We start from the raw sequence: 5,620 nt of genomic DNA on the forward strand, positions 1-5,620 counted from the left end.
TGGGTCCACACCCTCCTATGATAATTAGGTGGGGTGATATAGATCCATTACCTCTATTTGAGTTTCTTCTCCCTATCAGTCATGCTCTGATAGGTGTAGCCCTCAGTCCATTCATGTGAATTGAATGTGATCGGGGAGGTTATAATCTTTAGTCTAGACCTTTTTGAGAGGTGATACTGGGTCCACACCACCCCATAATAGTCATGTATGGTGATGGAGATCCACTATCCCTATTTGAGTTTCTTCTTCCTATCAGTCCTGATCTGATAGACATAGCCCTTAGTCCATTCATATGAATTGGATGTGATCAAGGATGTTAGAGTCATTGGTTTAGATTCTTTTTGAGATATGATACAGGGTCGATACCATCACATGCTAGTCAGATATGATAGTGTTGATCATCTATCCTAATGTTGATTTCAATTGTATATCAATTTCACTATAATTGTGCTCTCCAGTTCATTCACATTAGTTGAATATGGTCTGGGTTATCAAAACCAATAATTTACTTTCCTATAAGATTCTATGTGATTTTCTCTCTCCCCAGTTTTGTTCATGTGGCGAATATGGTAAGGGATATCAAAACCAATCACAATCTCCTTTAAAAAAAATGAAAATGAAAAAAATATACATGTGACAAAAAGAGGGAAGATCTTAGTAGAGAAAAATCAGTTGTCCTTGTCACAGGAGGAACCCGATAATACTCTCTAAGAGCATGAGTTTCCTAAAGTTTTTTTTCTTCCCTCTCCTTTGAGGTACCTTGGTGTTTGCCTCAAGAATGAAAGTACACATATCTGAGTATGATTTTCCACAACTTTAATTATCTTTGCTAAGTGATGTAGTATATTGTGTTTTGAATATTAACATCACTACCTTGTAAGCTTGGGTCTTTCTAAGGAAGAGCCAATCCCCTTCTGCCCTCTTTTGACAGTTTACTCTCCCATTCATGCACTGATCCGAGCTGCCAGAGCGATCATCTGAATGTGATGGTGTCACTTTTACTCGGGACAAGGTCCTACCCGATTAGGGTAGGTGTTACCACTGTGACCTTCTGATGGTTGTGGATTTCACTCATGATTACTGTACTAGGTGTCAGGTGTACTCCCTTACCACCTAGAGTTGCTTCCTTGGTTGTGATATAGTACATCGTGTCTCAGGTGTTAGCATCACAGTTTTAGAAGCTATGATTTTCCAGTGGTAGATCAGCTCCTTGGTTTCTTTACCCACCTACTTTAGCATTCATACTCTACTCTTAACTTGCTAGAGTAGCTCTATGAATGTTATTTTGTTGCATTTGCTTCTCATAGGGTCCTACCCAACTAGGGTAGGTGCTACCACTGTGACCCTTCTGATGTTTTATCAATCCTATTTATGATTACTATCCTCAGGTAGTGAGTGTCCCCTTACTACCTAGAGCTGTTTTTCTTGTAGTGATGTAGTATACCTTGCCTCGGATATCAACATCACTGCTTTGAGAACTTTGAGCTTCTAGCAGAAGATCAGTTCTCTTACTCCTTTTTGAGACCTATCCTACCATTCATACACTAAGTTTAGTCACCAGATTAGTCTTATGAATGAGTTGAGGTCACTTTCACTTCCCACAGGGTCCCACTAGTTTGTGTGGGTGTTACCACTGTGAGGTTTACTTACTCAGAGTTGTTGCCCTCAGTAGAGAGGGTACTCCCTCACTACTTTGGCTCTTTTTCCCTTACTTGATGATAGGAGGCGTCGTGCCTTAGATGTCACCATCACCTTTTTCTTGAGCTTTTGATTCTTTAGTAGAGAGTCAGTTCTTTCAGATACTTTTACCACTTGTTTCCCCATTGAGACCCCACTCCTAGCTACCAGAGGGGTTCTTTGGATGCTTTGATAGTCTTCTCACTTCTTACAGGGTCCTCATCAGTTAGTATGAGTTTACCACTGTAGCCCCCTTGGGGATTGTTTTTACTAGGATTATTCCTACTTGCTGTAGTAGAGGTGCCCCCTCGCTACTTCAGTTCCTTTGGCTTCATTGGAATGAGATCACCCCTTTTACACACTCTACTGAGGGTGTATCTCTTCCAGCTTTGTTTGGGAGACATCACACTGACGTCTTCCTTTCCTTTTGTGTAGGGTTAGGGTTCCCTAGAACATCCTGATGGCATTTGGATACTCATGGCCACGACGATTTGTCCTCTACCGTGAGGTTATCAGAGCGCTAGAAGGGGTTCACTTGGTGGCTCAATCCTTAAAATTATCCCATTTACTTACTTCTTTCTCCCTTGCATCCCTACACAGATACGTGTCAGGCAGATGTTGAGGTGACTTTTACCTTTTATCATACTGTTTGAAATGAACAGACAGGTAGTTGATCTTACTTGGTAGAGAAGACCTGACAGAGCACCTGGCAGGTACTCCTCGCCACGCTTTTGATTGTCCTGTTTTGATCAGGCAGGCATCAGAGCCTAACTCTTTATTCACTCAACTAAAATGACTGAGTGGGTATTGAGCCCTTCTTCATTTGTAAAACCGAGCTAGCTGAGCAGATGTTGAAGCTTACCCGTTGAGTGAGCCCGACAGAGTCCCTGGGAGGCGCAATTCCTCAACAATTCTCTTTTTCCTCGGATGTCCTGTAAAAGACTATGCAGGCTTCCACTTTGTGGTTCATGAGCTTCTCGTTGAGGTCAGACAGAAGTAGTGGCCACCCCAATCCACTGTTTAGAAAGGAGCAAGAGGGGCGGGATCCTTTTCACCCTCTACCCGCTGTCCAGATGCAGTCAGCCTAGTAGTTGGTTTTTACCTACCGTTGAGTGAGCCCGACAGAGTCCCTGGGAGGCACAATTCCTCAACACCCCTTTACTCGGATGTCCTGTAAAAGACTACGCAGGCTTCCACTTTGTGGTTCATGAGCTTCTCGCTGAGGTCAGGCAGAAGTAGTGGCCACCCCAATCCACTGTTCCGAAAGGAGCAGGAGGGGCGGGATCCTTTTCACCTCCTATCCTACTGTCCAGATACGGGCGGGCAGGTAGTTGGTCTTACTTGGTAGAGAAGGCCTGACAGAGCACCTGACAGGAACTCCTCGCCTTTTCTCTGAGTGTCCTATTCTGATCAAACAGACACCAGACTTCGTGACTCCCTTTATTTGCCGCCTTGAGTTGGTCGGGCAAATACTGAGTCACCCCAACCCATTATTCTGAGATGAGCAGGAGGGGCGGGATCTTTTCACCTTCTATCCTGCTGTTTGAAATGAACAAACATGAAGCTAGTTTGACTTACTTGGTAGAGAGGGCCTGACAGAGCACCTGGCAGGAACTCCTCGCCACCCTTTTCCCTGAGTGTCTTGTTCCGGTTAGGCAGATATCAGGTCTCGTGATTCCTTTGTTTGTTGACCCGATTTGGTCAGGCAGATATTGAGTCACCCCAATCCACTGCTATGAGATAGGCAGGAGGATGTGGGACCCTTTCACCTTCTATTCTGCTGATTCGATACAGTCAAGCAGATAGTTGGTATACTTTTACTACCTTACTTTCGATTCTTCTCTTGGCTCTACCCCTGCTATGGGGTAAGGCTAGAGGAGAATCTCTTTACCTTTTTCACCATAGTGGTGACCTTTACTGTTGGTTCCCATTTCTGCTCTGCCCTCGTTATAGGGTAAGGCTATGGGAGAATCCCCTTACCTTATTTTCACCTTTTTAGATGATCATTACCGTTGGTTCTATCCCTGGCTCTACCCTTGTCAAAGGATAAGGCCATGAGAAGACCACACTACTGGTTCACCATTTTGGTGATTATTGACTTGTGCGCTGCTGCTTTTTCTTCTTTTCTAGGCTCTACCCCACTATGGGGCAAGGTCAGGAGAAGAGTCTCCTTCTTTTTCCACCATCTTCCTGATATTCCTTCACTCATGCTTTTCACTCTACTTTCTGTGGCTTAGTCGGTCAACGCCAACACGAGTGGTTCACTAGTTGTTCGCCACTCCTGTTGGGGGTCCGTTTGTTGACCTCAATTTTGCCCAGACTCCTGGTCAAAGAGGTTGACTTGGTCAAATTGACCAAGCCAGACCCCATGACCCTCTCTAATGGGTTCAGTGAGTCGAGTCGAGTCTGTTGAACCCTAACTCGGACTCTAGGTCAACCTAGTTGATCAAGTCAACCAGGGTTGACCAATTTGGACCCTTTAAGCCTAAAATCAATTTTAAATTAATTTTATGGATTCCATGGCTTGATCTCACCTCCCCTTTGACTCTCTTGACTGATTTGACCAGGTCAAAGTTTGACTTGGTCAAATCGAGTCTTAAATAGGTCATAATAGTCTATTTTGATGGAATTAATGGCTTTTATTGCATGAGAACTCCTCCCTTCGTTTTGAATTTGAATCCACGACCTTATGAGGCTATTTTCCCTCCTAATTAACCCTTGATTTAATCTTGGCCGTTCACCTAAGGTCTAGGGCGCTTAAATAGGAGAAATTAAGTTCAATTAGGGATCTTTTTGCTCTCCCTCTCTCTAGAGACCACCTGAGGCCTTGAAACTTTGAGAGAGCACTCCCACTACCTCCCTTCATCTTCCCTGACTAGATCCCGGTGTCCTAGGCCCGCCGGCGGCGAGAACTCCGGCGAAACCGAAGCCACGAAACTTTCAGGGCTTCTACCGCCCAATCCAAGGAAATTCAGATCTTGAGGTCAAAAGAAGAAATATTGCTGCCGCTTCAACGAATCCAACGAGCCCAAGAACGCAAAAATCGGACAGTTAGATCTCTCAAAATCCCTTAGAATAGGTCACAATGCTTAGGGTTAAATAGCTTTTTTAAAAACACTTTATAAGTTGATCCAAATGTCCCACATGATTTCTGTACATGTCTAGATCATAGGTTTAAAATTTCATAAGAATCCATTGAATGTTTTGAGAGAACGAAGCCAAAATAGGTTTAGGGTTTCGGGTTGCCCTTTCGCCGAGCCAGGTCAGATTCGAGCCGTTGATCTCTTGATCAACGGCGCAGATCTCGCCGAACCGCGGCTGATCCACAGCCGTGTATTGCTCCCGCTGTTCGGATCATGGTCTAACTTCATCTGGACCGTTAATTTGGTACAGCGCGCGATCGGACGGCCCGTATCATCTATCGACGTGGATGAGTGGCCCTGGGCTTGATTGCGACATGATTGCTGTAATCATTGATTGATGGCGCAATCATTGCGCCGCCGCCAATGATTGGCCGCAGGAGGTACATCCAATCCCGTCATGCCATGTGTCCCACGGGTCCCACCGCCTGATTAATTGATTTTTAATTTTATTTTAAATCTATTTTAATGCTATTTTCTTTATTAAATCATAAAAAATTAAATATAAGGCCAAAAATTACGTGCAATACCTCGAATCGCTCGTATTCTCGGCCTCTATATTTTAAAATTATTTTTATTCAAAAATTTTGAGTATATTTTTAGATATTTTAAAAAACAGTAAAACTGTATATTTAATTTTTTTGTTATTATTTTATATTACTATTATTATTTTGTTTATATATTATTTTGAATATTATTATATATTATTTATGGTGTTGCTTTACTGTTATTATAATAATTATTATTATTTTGATTTTTTTTGTTATTTTTATTATTATTAGTATTATTAGAATAATTATTTA

Source organism: Dendrobium catenatum, unplaced genomic scaffold, assembly GCF_001605985.2.
Source record: "Dendrobium catenatum unplaced genomic scaffold, ASM160598v2 fragScaff_scaffold_542, whole genome shotgun sequence".
In the NCBI taxonomy this organism is placed as follows: domain Eukaryota; kingdom Viridiplantae; phylum Streptophyta; class Magnoliopsida; order Asparagales; family Orchidaceae; genus Dendrobium; species Dendrobium catenatum.